The sequence below is a fragment of the Phyllostomus discolor genome, chromosome 3 (genome assembly GCF_004126475.2).
Source record: "Phyllostomus discolor isolate MPI-MPIP mPhyDis1 chromosome 3, mPhyDis1.pri.v3, whole genome shotgun sequence".
In the NCBI taxonomy this organism is placed as follows: Eukaryota; Metazoa; Chordata; class Mammalia; order Chiroptera; family Phyllostomidae; genus Phyllostomus; species Phyllostomus discolor.
Window position 1 is genome coordinate 39,183,472 of NC_040905.2, and position 14,960 is coordinate 39,198,431.

The 14,960-nt window shown below is 34.5% G+C and overlaps 1 protein-coding gene and 1 long non-coding RNA gene across 2 annotated transcripts in view; one reads left to right on the forward strand and one right to left on the reverse strand.

Moving 5' to 3' along the window:
* The window catches only part of CWC27 (CWC27 spliceosome associated cyclophilin), a 171,724-nt gene that overhangs the window by 75,569 nt on the left and 81,195 nt on the right, over positions 1-14,960 (forward strand). The window lies entirely within an intron of this gene.
* On the reverse strand, positions 2,096-2,904 carry LOC118499450. The gene is made up of 2 exons (XR_004901933.1): positions 2,396-2,904; positions 2,096-2,356 (listed from the first exon to the last, which is right to left on the reverse strand). It is a non-coding gene; the product is annotated as an uncharacterized LOC118499450 (long non-coding RNA).

Below are 14,960 nucleotides of genomic sequence, written 5' to 3' on the forward strand. Positions count from 1 at the left end.
TCCCCTGTCTGATGTGAGTGCCCACGGTCTGATGTGAGGTCACTGGTGCTCTGAGCCAAGTTTACAGTTAGTGTGGTCATGTTCAGATTTTTGCTGCCTTGACTGAATGCTTGGTAACCTCAATATTAATAGTCTAACAATTAGAAATTTTTAGCCTTTTAAAAAAGATTTATTGTTGTCATATTTGGGAAAAAATGATTTAGGAATAAATGAAAGAGTAAAAGAGCAAAAAGTTCTCACTCCTAAGTAATTACATTTTTAAGTAGTATTTTGTTAGAAGTGGGGGAAATCAAAATCCTCAGCGACCTTGTGCTCGCAAGTATGTCACATACGCCTTTCTCTGAACATGTCGGTGTCGCGATCACTCTGGTGCTTTGTAGCTGTTTCGCCTTGTGTAGTGTTGCTGTAGAGGTCCTTCTGTGTTTAAAGCAAGGAAGTTTCAATTAATTTACTGCTTCTTTGAGAGCGATATAAGAACTGTGTAAGGTGCAATTACATTCTGTTTATGAATGAAACCAAGTGCTATGAGACTCAAACAGCAGAACACCTACTTTTAACCTTACAGAGAGAGCGTTACGGAATAATGGTCGAAGCAAGCCAGCACAGTGAGCGGTTAGGGAATGATCTGGTTAACGCTGTACCTACTTAAATCATGTCCCATCTTGACCGTTTCACAAATAATATTTGGTTGAGTACAAAAAGATTGTTCAGAAAACTTCTTCAAGTTTGCTTTTTACATAATAGGACAAGACAGATGGGGGGTTGGTGTGGAAGTATGAGTAACTGTAAAATTGAACGCATGGGAGTGACCGTTTTTATTCAGGCATTTTCCCTGACACTTGCTCTTATAAAATATAATTCTTTCATGATTTAATGCAGTCTTGTTTTAGGCCTCCAAGGGATAAGCAAAGAAAGAAAATAGCTGTTTCTAAAAAGTTTATAATATGAATAGGTCAAACGTAAGTTCAGCTATCAAGAGGGAGCTTGGCTTAGGGGGAATTATTAACATCGCCATCTTCTTTAGTCCAAAAGCTTACAGAATATTTGTTTTGGATGCAGATTTTGTGTGTGTGGGTTTTTTTTAGGTGACTGCAATCTTCAACATTGATATATTTAGCATGTAGCTCATATTCTTTTAAAAAAACAAAAAGGGTCCCTTGGTGGCCAATTACATCATTAGCACTCACCAGGTAAATCACTATTATGGACACAATTGATTTGCTCTAATTGTTTCAGTTTTTTAAATGTTAATATATTTATGTTTTAATTAAATTTCCTGTAGAATATATTTTCAAAAATGAATGTAACTACTTTTCCTAATTAGAAGAAACCTTATAAAGCATTTACTGTAAAACTGATAACTTTTTAGACTTTTCTCAAAACTGTTTCCTGCATTTATGTTTTGAGAGCTGTTATGCCACTTTCATGCTCATCTTAAAGAAATTTAGTATATATACGAGAGGTTCCTAGATTTCAATCTGAACTTTTTAATAGTTTTGCTTTTCAAAAAGTTTTTGTTTTTGTTTTTTAATGGTAACACATGGGGTAAGAAATTTTTGAGGCTGTCTTATTGGTCTAGTTGAGAAAAGTAATTCCAAGAAAAATTTAAGGACTCAGACCATTCTGGAATAGCGTGTCCATTACAAGAAAAGAAGATTGTATTAAGATAGTGTTAATTTTAAGGGATAGAAATTGTTTGAGTTCAAAATAAGAATTTGAAGGAATATCTGGAAGCAATAGAAATTGAATTGTTCTTAGTTGTCTTTTCATAGCCTTTCTGTATAATAAATCCCATTGTTTGTAGTTCTGAAAATCAAATCTACATTAAGTTTTACAATTTCTGTAAATGATCTTCATAACACTGTGTGGTGAGCCAGATGTTGCTAGCCCAGTTTGAGAATATAAGTATGTTGATAAAAATCTATAAATGTGTAAAAGCCCATAAAAATAGTAATATTTTAAGTAGCAGAGAGAAAAGTGTCCATTGACAATGTATTTTCCAGTCCATTCTCCCTGAGAAGGTACCGCATTAGAGACGTTGTAAGCTCTCGTTTGATTTAAGGTTTGAGTAAGTTAACAGCTGGGCAATATATTGTTTTAAATAATAAAGTCTAGGCAGCACCATTTATTACCAGTTTAAATTTCAGTATTCAGTTCATTCATCATTGCCTGATAAAGATTGTGCATCCTTTTTCACCACATGTATTCACTGACTGGTGTTCCATCGTGTTCCAAAGAAGACAAAGACAAATGCTGATGTGGGCACAGTATGCTCAGTCAGGATTTCACCTGATGGCTACCAGGTTTAAGAAATCCAGTAATAAAAGCCTATAAAAGTAGATCTCCTGCTAGGGACCTACTGTTAAATAAGTTAAGAATCACATCCACAAAGGACCTGTTAGCTTTTGGCAACCTGGAAAATATATCGAGTGCCTGTTCCTTATTAATACCCATTTTGTTGACTTTGAAAAAGGAGTCCAGATAAATCTCAATTTGGTGGCATAAATAAGACAGTACACTAAAATATTAGAAGTCAGTGAATCATTCAAAATGATCTTAAAAGTCAGGGGGGAAAAGACTTAAAACTGGAGAGCCATTTAGTCAGGTCAGAGTGGTGGAAGAAACCCTGGAGCAGAAGGCAGCGACAGATCGAGGTCTCTTACTGAAAACCCATTTGGGCCCCAGTGTGCATTCTTCTGGACGTGACAAATGCTTATCAGATTATGATTGCACTTTACATGATTTCCGTGTCAATTGTACTTTAAAGGGGTAGCAAGGACTTCCACAAAATTAAAAATTTCTGCTTATCACAAGACATTATCAAAAAATGAACAGGTGGCTACAGATTGGTAGAAAATATTTGTAATGTGTACATTTGATAAAGACTTGTATCTAAAATCTTACCATTCAAAAATAAGAAAACAATTTTTTAAATGGGAAAAGGGCTTGAATAGACATTTCACAGAAAGGCAAATGGGTGGCCAATAAGAAAATGAAAATAAAGTTCAACAGAAAACACAAATTAAACTGCTGTAACACCCAGTGGATTGGCTAAAAATTTTTTTAAAAAAAGACTGAAGGCGGGACAACTATAAATGAACAACAAAATGTATTTTTTAAAAAAGACTGAGAAAACCTCATTTTAGCAAGGATGTAGCAAACAGGACCTATTAAATACCAATCACTGGTAGGAGTGTCAGATATGCCGAGCAGTTTGACCATTTTTATGAAGTTAAGCATACATGTACCTTGTGACCCATCATACCTAGGTATTTCTCATGCTCAGGTATTATCACAGAGAAATGAAAGCACTTCTCCACAAAACTACTTATACATGTATGTTTATAATTACCTTATTTATAATAGCCCAAAACTAGAAGCAACCTAGATTTTCATCAGCAGGACAATGAATAAGCAAACTGTATATTCATGTGATAGAATAGTAGTCAGCAATAAAAAGAAACAGCTACTGATACTATAGTAGTTTCTGTGACTCACAATAAATACTTTGTCCTGAGGGAAAGAAGCCTGATGCCAAAGAGAACACACTGCATGATACTGTTCATATGCATTGTTGGGCATGCAGACCTAACCTGTAGTGCTAGCAAACAGAACAGTGTTTGTGGGCAGGGTGTGGGAAGGTGGCACGGATGGCAGATTACGTGCAGAGTACAAGGGAGCCTTCTGAGATGATGAAAACATTCTTGGAGGTTGGGTTACACAGGTGTATATACCTGTCAAAACTCACTGACACTCGAGATACACTTACCTTGTATCTAAATTGTACCTCAAAGAAAAAAGAAAAAGTTCTAAAAGATAGAAAGACCTGATTACAATTTAGCGTAGAATGGCAAACAGTTCTATAGTAATAGGAAGTGGGCCTGTCAAGAATGATAAAATTACTCCAGTGTTTTTAGCATGTTGTTAAAAAGAAAATAGACCATTTATATGAAATTTGTCTAAGGAAGGTCTATAAGCAGCATGAAGGCAACTTCTAGAAGCAGAATCAGATGATTTCTTATGATTTTTTTTATTAGATTCTGTTCTTATCATGCATGTTTATTGTGTACCAGGGACTATATTCACTCCTTTATGTTGATTTTCTCCTTCTTAGTGAGCCTTTTTCCAGAGAGTGTGAAAGCTTAAAATGTGGTTGTTCATTTATTTTGACTTTTGAGTTGTAATACCAGCATCATAGTGTTGGTAAAGTAAAAATATACAAATAATAATAAATAATAATAAAAATGCTCAGCACATCTTATGTGTATATTCTTCTACATTAATTTGTTAAATGCTCTCAACAACTCTACAGGATAGTTACTATTATTAGACCCATTTTTGAGTTGAGGAGCCATGTTCAAAAGCTGAAAAGTACCGCAGTGAAATTTCAACCCAGGTGGTTTCACTTCAGTCAACCATGCGTTTGTAACTGCCATGCCATAGTGACCTTACCATTACATTCTTAACAAGCTGCCAATTTTAACAGTTTTATTCATTTGTTGATATTTAAATGAATTAAAATATCATTAGTGAAAGAATTAGAATATTTAATATGATAACACAAGATTTTAAAATATATTTAAGCCCTCAATGTAAATAAAATGCAGAAGTCATTAATTTATTAAGTAAAACATCAAAAATCCATCTATCTAAAAAGAGCTTTTGTCTGCCTAGGCTGTTGGGGCCAAGTGCCCTTATAGCCGTGAACCTCCCTACATGTGATTTTGAAGCACGCCACCGTCATGTGGTGGACATCATCAGATAAAGCCGAAGTGCCAGCCCCAGCTGCTGATCTTCAGGCTAGATTTTCCGGTGTTTTCTTTAGTTGTTTTGACTATGTTTTATGATGGGTTCAATGCAACCCATCAGGGTGTTTGGTTTTTACTGTCATTAATACGACAGAATTATTCTTTTCTGGCTTAAAATTTCCCATAAGAGTTTTGAGTAGGTATTTTACATATAAGTATTATACTTATATATAAGTATTTACATATAAAATATATAGATGTATTTTATTTATTTATATAAGTTTTTTATTTCTTTTTTATTACAGTCCACATACAATATTAAATGAGTTTCAGGCATGTAACAGTGATTAAACATTTAGATACCTTACAAAGTGATAATCCCAAGAAGTCTAGTACCCTTCTGCCACCACACTTGTTATTGACCATATTTTCTGTACTGGATTACTACTTTACCTACTGTAACTATTTTAATAGCTGACAACTTGTACTTTTTGATTCCTTTCACCTTTTTCATCCATCACCCTAACACCCCTCCTGACTACCAACTATCTATGAGTTTGTTTCTGTTTTGTTTGTTTGTTTACTTTGTTTTGTTTTTTAGATTCCACATATAGGTGAAATCATATGGTATTTGGTCTTTCTCTAACTTATTTTAGCATCATACACTCTTAAGTCCATCCATGTTGTTGCTAATGGTAAGATTTCATTCTTTTTTTTTTAAAGATTTTATTAATTTATGTTTAGAGAGAGGGCAACGGAGGGAGAAAGAGAGGGAGAGAAAGATTGATGTGTGGTTGCTTCTTGCATCCCCCCAACTTGGGACCTGGCCTGCAACCCAGGCATGTGCCTTGACTAGGAATCAAACTGGTGATCCTTTGACTTACGGGCCAGTACTCAATCTACTGAGCCATACCAATTAGGACAGATTTCGTTATTTTTTATGACTGAGTAATAGTCCATTGTGTGTATATATATGTACCACGTCTTCTTTATCCATTCTTCTACCAATGGATACTTAGGTTGCTTCTATATCTTGGCTATTGTGAATAATGCTACAATGAATATAAGGGTACACATATCTTTTCAAATTAGTGTTTTATAGGCAATCTACAGATTGTATGAAATCTCTATCAAAATACCAATGGCAGTTTTTACAGAACTAGAATAAGTGATCCTAAAAGTTAAATAGAACTACAAGAGACCCAGAATAGCCAAAGAAATATTAAGGAAGAACATGTTAGAGGTATCATGCTACCTTAGGTCACCTGTTCTACAAGACCATAGTAATCAAAATGGCACTATACTGGCATAAAAACGGACACACATAGCAATGGAACAGAATAGAGAGACCAGAAATAAACCCACACCTTTGTGGTCAGCTAATCTTTGACAAAAGAAACAGAAATATAGATAGAATGGGGTAAAGGCAGTGTCTTCAATAAATGTTATTGGAAAAACTGAACAGATACATGCAAAAAAGAAGAGGAAGAGAAAGAAAATTAGACCACTATCTTACAACTATATACAAAATAAACCCAAATGGATCAAAGACTTAAATGTAAGACTGGAACCATAAAACTTCTAGAAGAAAATTAGGCAATAAACTATTTTATATCACTCTTAGCAATATTTTTTTAGATATGTCCCTGAGGCAAAGAAAACAAAAGAAAAAATAAACAAATGGGACCATATCAAACTTAAAAAGTTTTTGCACAGCATCCTGTGTTTTAAGAAGCCCTCGGATGATCCTGACATGCACTCAAGTTTTAGAACTACTGTTTAAACTCTGTTCCATTGAAAATACTTTTCAGCTGCCCTCCATTGTTTTCTTAAGGGCTCCTTAAGCTAGTATGTCCAGTCAAACTTCTTTGTTTTGGTGCTTTGGGTGTAGTAGATGTAAAATATATCATTTTTATGGAACAGAATAGAGAGCCCAGAAATAATTGTACACTATCCATCAGATAAGCCAAAGTGTTATCTCACTTGCTTTGCTGTTTCTTGTCTCTTTGCATATACCATTTCCTCTGTCCAGTCCCCACCTGTGAAAATAAAACTCCTTTAGAGTTCGATGTGGGAACAAAATGATATAGTATATATGGATTTGCTTCTTAGCACAGTACTTGGAACATTTTTGGAGTAGAGAAAAGGATTGAAAGTATCCATGTGAAGTTTGTGATCATGTTACTTTATTGATTATAATTTTTTAATGAATTTACTTCATTAAAGAAAATTTTTGTTTATCGACAATGAATAATCAGTATTGAATCTTGCCACATATATTAGTTCAACAAAAAGTAGTAGGGGTACATGAAGGGCAAATGTGCAGCTTATTCTATGAAATGGTAGCTTTTATTCATGAAGCATGAATGAAGCCTAAATTAAGAACTCACATAAATATAAATAAAGCATCTTTTCCACTTGGACTGAACTAGTTTGGATTTCACATTAGCTAAATTAAAAATATGCTTTTATTAGGTGCAAGTAGTTTCCAAAGTGCTTTTCCTGGCTCACATCTTGTTCTTATTTTCTTGAAGGGTTGGTCTAGCACAGTTCAAGCAAAATTCTTTTTGGTCCTGTTTGTCTGCCAGGTGGTAACAGAGTAGGAGACCCACAGAAAGGGTAAGTCTACGCAGACTTACGGAAAAGAAGAACTGGCCTTTCCGCAGCAGGAGCCTGGGCATTAGTCAGCTCTGCGTCCAGTCACTACTGTCTCTGAGGATGCAACTTGTTCTTAGCCAAATGTCAGCCAGAGTTCTAGAAGTATGTAATCTGCAGATTACTTTAGAGTAAATCTTTAAGGTACAGTGTAGGTAAAAATTTTTATAAAAGTCAGGATGGACAATTGATGACCCCTGCTATGGTTTAGTACCTACTGTATCCATGATACCTTTTTACTATATTGTACGTTATATAGCTAGAGAGGAAGGGAAACTATTTTATTTTTCCCTCTGTATTTGGAGTTTTACTGTTTGCTGTTAAAAAAAATTGTAAAATCTTTTTCCTTCTTACCATTTTGTTTATTTGCTGAAGTCTTCCTCCTATCTCCTGCCCACATGGCTCTTAGAATAGGAAGAACCTCTTAAAAATGTGAAGGCTTCTATTCACTCTCAAAAATACCTCCTTAGTGGCATAGTGGCCATAGAACAGAAGCATTTATCAGCATAGTTCCCAAAATGTTTACTTTCCATACGTGAGATCAAATTTGAGCAGAATGTTCTTGAGTGCTTAGGCTTATAGTTGTATCAAATTCATATAGTGTATTTATTTATCCATCGTGATAATAAAATTACAATGGAAATTTTTAAAAATTGCTTTAAGTTTCAATACTGTCATTGTGGTATTACTTAGTACAAATTGGACTATACCCTATGATAAAATTTATTTGTCTTGAAAATAGAAAAGTCTTAAGCATTGTGTAAGCAAGCATTTGATTATGCCATACCGTCTCTTCTTGACTTAATTTACTCTATTAAAATACTCTAAAATATTTGAGACTATGCAGTGATAACATTGTAGAAATCAAAAAGTTTTAATACCTGGATTCTTAAATCAGTAAAAATGATACATTAGTATGGTGGACATGAGAGTATCTTCAGCAGATTAAATTTAACCTCTTAGTTGTAATTTTTTTTTTTAATTTTAGAAAAGCACACAGAAGGAGCATTGAATCCTATGAAATATTCTACTAAAAAGAAACTATACTTTTTCTAAACAGAAGTAGGTTTATCTTTATAATGAGAACTATTAGTTTATAAAATCACTCAGTCACATGGTATTGCACTCTACAAAACTAATTAGTTTTTATTTTGGTAGATCTTTCAAATCTTTAATTTTTTATATATGTTGGCATGCACACACACTCATAAACACATGACTTTATATAAATCAAATAATACTTGGTCTTTATATGTAATCTATGTTATGTATTCTAATCATTTCAAAGAGACGTTTCCCATTATAAACAGTATTGTAATGAGCAGCCAGAACATTCTTTAGTTGCATTTGTCCAGGTACTTGCACCCTTCTGAGTCCTTAGGGTGAACGCCTGGAATTCCTGAGTTCAAGGATTATATGCTTTTAGCATGGAAGCATTTTGTCAGTGCTTAAAAGAAATGAGTGATTTTATAGTGTTAAATGTACTTTTTAACCTACCAAAATGATGAAAGATTGCCACACTAAGCAATCTAAAGGAAAAATTAGTGCTACCAGCAGTTTAGTTTGATTTGACATTTACTGAGCTCCGAGTACTGCATATGTGTCAGATTGTGGGCTAGTTGTGAGGGTTGCAAAAGTGAAATGACTCAATTTTATTGGACTAATGGAAATTACAAAAGAAGTAACAGTTAAAATACTATATGGTAAGTGTGACAGAGAGCTTGTATACCAATATGGGGAATTCAGAAGTCTTTGTAGAGAAAGTGGCATGGAAACTGAGACCTGAAAGATAAATGTGATTTATGAGAAGGGCAGTGGAAGGGAGGAGTGCTTTAGGCCCTAAGGAATAGGTATCAGAGATTATGACGCACTCTGAGAACTAACATGATTTTAGAATGTGAGGCATGAATGCAAGGGGTGAGGCGCCAGAGGCAGAGGTAGAGAAGAAAGCAGAGCTGAGACCATGGAGAGCCTTGTAGTAGAGTTCCTGAGTATGGATTTTGAGAAGTAAGGGATAGTGTAGTAAGAAAGCAATGAGATCAGATTTGAGCCTTAAAAAATTACCATGGCTGTAGTTTAAGGAGTAACTTGAAGGCAAGCAAATCAAAGAGTGCCAAGGTCAAAAGGATGTGGTGAACTTGATTTGGGAAGGCATCTGTACCAAGAGTCCAAGCTCACCAATTAGACAAGGCAATGAGGAGGGCAATTTTCAAAGTCAGTAAGCAAAAGCATCATTTATCTAATGGCTCTTCTGTCTTGAAAAAGCAAGCAAACTACTTCCCCGGGGAAACAGGAGCTTGCACCCACCCACTCGCATCTAAAATTAGAATTAGAAAAACAAGGTATAATGATATTATCATCACTATCATCATCTCGTAGCTATTATCAGAAAGACTACACTTAGGTATACTTAATTATAGACCTAAAACAAAGTGACTCATTCTGGAGTGGAATAGAACCTCATAATATGCTTTTTGTCTTCATCAAAAATGATTCAGAAGCCATGTGAAATGGACTTGCAAAGTGAAGGAGGGAACTCCAGGTCTCAAAAATATATTGGGTAAGAAAGGCAGGGCCAACAGTCCCTAAATTTAAAATGTGAAAAGTTTAGGTGATTTAACAGGATCAGCTACGTGCATTTCTTTCTGTGAACATTGTGTAAAACTTCATGATCCTCTAGAAGCCGATTTGTATAATTCTGATTCTTCCTGATGAAAGTCTAGCTGAATACCAGAAAAACTTGTGCCTTATTTACCGCCCTGTGTAATCCATGCCATGTTTGTATTTTAAAACATTTGTTCACATTTTCATTCTTTTACATAATCGTTTTGATGTTAGGAGAGCAAGTTTAGCAGGCTAAGGACACTGTGGGAAATGGGAAATAGTTCATAAATAATTTACATAATGCTTATCTGTCACCAAGCAAGTATGACCTTCACAAAAATGACTTCATCTCTTTTAGGTACATTATTTTTTCTGACACTGTTTCTTGGTGATTTTTATTCTGTGTGCTATATTTGAGATGTCTATCTTTCCACAGTTACTTCTCTTTCCTAGCCCCCACACTTCTGATGGTTTCCAAGATTGCTACTCTGATACTATTTCTCTTTTAGTTATGCCTATATTTACTTAACGTGTACTACATATTGAATCATGGTGTTAGATACTGTGATAAAAGTAGCTCATTAAATATTTTTTCTAAGTGACTTTAATTTCTTGTGAAAATGATGCTTACCTATAAAAAATTGAGGCACTATATCAGAGAGAAAACAGGAAACCTAAAACAGCAACACACCTAAAAACATCCAGAAATAACTGTCATTGACAATGAGTGGGATTAGTCCAGATAGCTCTTGAATTTAGGACTAGAGTTACTGATCCATTTAAATATAAAACTGTAAGACTGTACAACTGTGAAAATTCTGCTAATAAGTGCTATGGACATTGACAATGTAAAAACAATAATACCACTAACCCAAATTAGAAAATGGGAGAAAGAAAACTTGGAAAAAAATTAAGTATACTAATTTCCTCAACCTTTAGGGCAGGAAATTAATCAGTACAGCCTAAAATTGAATGATGTAGTTTTTTAAAAATAATTCTAATCTCTTTATATTTTCATAACATTTTTTCATAATGGAGGAACTTCTTAGGAAATCACTTCAGACAAAGAAACATTTATATACAATTTAGAAATTTCCATTTCTGAATGGATTTCACATCCATTTAGTATTTTCATGTTAAATTCAAGTAAAATAAAACAAAATATTCTCTTAATAAAATTACCTATTTAACCTTGGTTTTTCCTCTTCTCACATCACTAAGGGAGGTGAGGACACAGGGCGGATCTCTGCCTCCAAGTTTGAAGAGAGGGAGATGAATCCAGGGAGCTGCAGAAGCCACCACAGGAACAACTTGCGGGAGGCCCAGTGTGGACAAGTCTGAGAGTTAAAAACTCCAGGGGGGACCTGGTCACGGGGGGCCTCCACAGTACTGAGATTTACCTCCCAGAGCTCAAGTGGGTTCTCAGAGTAAGAAAGAGAAAACTTAACTTTGACTAGTTACTTAGCATTCTTGGAATAGTTAAGCTAGTTAGGACTAATCCATAATCATTTTTGTTTAAGCATCAAGCTATTATTTGTTCTTTGCTTTAATGGTTGTAATTAAAGACATCATTTACGTCTTATGTTATGTAAGTCCATGATGGCTTTCTTCTCACAATGTGGCAGTCTAGTTTCTCTGTCAAAGAGAAAAAGTAAACTTAATTTTAAATGACTTATTCTTATTAATTTATGCTGGTTGCTTCAAGAACACTTTGTTGTGCTCTGCATTTTGTGCAAAGTTTTCATCTGAATTTTCTTTTTATTTATTTATCCTGCTTGAATTCATTGAGCTTCCCAAATCTGAAGACAAAAGTTTTTCATCAATTTTGGAAAATTCTCAGACATTATTGTCTCAGTCTCAGTGTCTTTATTTTCTCTTTCTGTAATTCCATTTATATATGTAGAGGACTTGCTCACTCTCTTCCATGTCTTTTAACCTCCTATAGTTGATACAGTGTTTTGCATCCTGAAAGCTGTGCATGTATCCTCTAATTCACTCAACTCTCTCTTTTTCAGCTACTCAACTTTCCATGGAGTTTAACTTCAGCTATTCTATTCATGCCTTCTAAAGGTTGTTTTGATTCTTTTCCCAGTTATTGTTGTAGATCTTACATTCAATTTTTTATTCTTTTATTCTCTCCATATAATAAGCATGCTTGTTGTATTTTTGCACTATTGAAAATTTGAGGGTCAGGCTCTGTTATCTGTTGTTGCCCTGCTTCTCACCAATAATGCCTGGTTTTATTGTATATTATGAATTTTTTTTTAAATTGGTATCTATTTTGTTTTAGAACTCTTTAAAGTTCTGTGAAATCTGGTTTGAGGATTCCTTCCTTCAGATATAATTTGCCTTTGGTTCTAACAGGTGCATATAGTGATCTATACTGGTGATTTTACTTAAACACACTCCTTAGATACCCTGAGAATATTCATTAGCTTGAGAGCCTGCTTGCCTGCATGAATCTGAGACAGACAAGCTTTTTTTGTGGTCCTCCTGTGTCTTTTAATAGATGTGTGTATTCCCATACTTTCCATGAGTGGAGAACACTTAGTTTTATGTGTAGAAGCAGCAATTCTACCCTTGTGATTAAAACCCCATGTTAAAACTTATATTCCCACATTACCAAGACCAGTAACTCAGAGTGTCCCAGTAACAGTTCCAAAGCTTTTGCTCTTGGTTTTAGTCTTCTCCTTATTTTTTTAACCCTTGTGTTTTTAGTGAGCTAAGCTATGCATTTACAACTAATTTTTAAATGTACTTATTGAACATTTCTAGGTGTTTGATTGCAAGAGAGTTTTTACGTTACTGGTATGCTGCCTTACTGGAAATGGAAATCTCATTTGTTTTTCATATTGAGTTAATATCACGTATAAAGTTGGATTGAGGAATAGACATATTGCTAAAGGCCAGATTTCTGCCACAACAGATTTGCTCCACTTCTGTGAAATATTGGCTAAGCCAAGTTCTTGCTGTGAAATAATAACATGTTTGATTCTGAACTTCTTACTTGGTGTTTAGATGGAACAGTAATATCACCTAGTGTCGTGGACATTTTATGATTTTATGCAGTATTCGCTCTTGTTTAGTCTATTTTGGAAAAGACAATACCATTTTTTAAGATTTGAAAGATATCTTACAAAGATTAATGGCAATTGACATCAAATATCTAAACTTTTTATTTAAAAATAGAAGTGATCCTTCATATGAAAGGAGTAAGATTGTAAGTCTAAAGGTTTTATGTGGATGCATTGAGCTTTCTCCTTCCCAAACTGCAATGTACTTACCAGTAGATACACATACAGTCTTTTTGTTCCTACTGTTGGTCTAGCAGATTAGAAAAGGGCATGTAGATCAGTATCTCTCAGATTAAATTTTATCCTCTGATAGGTGCTTTCCAGAATCAGTTAGATTAAAATAATGTAGGTTCTCTAGTAGACTGTCTCATAGAGGCTGATTCTCATACTTCTTTGTTGACATGTTTATTTTTTACCTTTCAAGAAAATCATAATGAAAGAATATAAACAATTGCATTTCAAATGTTCCTGACCAGAATTAGGATATAGAACTTTGTAATTTTTAGTTGTTTAAACTATTTAAGTTCTTAAAACTTACTTTTTACAGCATATGGTATTTAATCCAAGCAGTACATCAAATGCAAAAACTTAAGCTTTGTAAATCTATGCACCCATGAGAAAAATGGAAGGATTTGCCTTTTTAATCTCTTTAGTTAGTCAGAGGTCTCATTTAGTCAGTAACTGATTCTGCAAACAGGAAGAATGAAAGTGGTGGTGGTAGAAGTGAGAACAATAATGGTAATAATAGAAGCAAACTAATGCTAAGTACATACTCTGGGCCAAGCACCATATTAAGTATGCTGAGTCATTTCCATGGAATTGTATTTTTCCATTCAACCTTACTACTGTTTTCACTTCAGGATGAGGAAACTGAGACTTACTAATAGGTAGAACAAAGCTTTGAACATAAAGCGGATTTCCCTGATTTGATTTGGTTAGATATTTCCTGGATATATGTGTATATATTTTCAAAATTCGTGTATCAACTATAGTATATTCTGATACTTTCTGAAATATGCTACACATGCCTCTCCTCTATTGCTGATGATAAGAAAGTATAAAAGTCGTGTCTTCTAATCCTTGTGAAGGGCTTTTATTATGACCATTTTATGATTTCATCAATAGCCAAACATTAACAGCCAAACTTTTGTTTTATTACAGACAGACTGGTACCTTTGTTATTAAAGCAACAGACTAAAAACTATGAAGAGTGTACAGTTTGGTTTTCAGTCTTTCCATGTGTTAGGAATTTTTATCAGGTGTTGGGAAACAGCAGACATAAGCTAACTGCAAGTGTTTCATCCATGCCCAAGAAACAGTGACCTCCAATGGACATGTTTAGCTGTCAGCTTGCTTAACAAGGTCTCCAAGCAAATTTATTTACTGTCTAATATAAGAAATTTATACATATTTATTCATATTTATAGACTAGAATTCTCCTCAAAAACATATCAAATGCTCAGGTCTTGACAACTTTTCATTTTTTTTTAAAAGGTGAATGTTAGAGAAGGGCAGTATTTGAGTTTACTACCTTTATATTAAGGTATTGCTCATGCAGCCCTGGTGGGTGTGGCTCAGTGGATTGAGTGCCGGCCTGAGAACCAAAGGGCTGCTGGTTTGATTCCCACTCAGGGCACATGCCTGGGTTGTGGGCATGGTCCCCAGTTGGGGGCATATGAGAGACAACCACACATTGATGTTTCTCCCCCTCTCTTGCTCCCTCCCTTCCATTCTCTCTAAAGATAAATAAATAAAATCTTTTTTAAAAAATATTTCTCATGCCATAAGAAAAAAGAACAGATACAATTCAAAATTTTCTTAAGGCACATTCCTGGAAACTAGGGAAAATGAGAAAAGCACCTGGAAAAAAATTAAAACT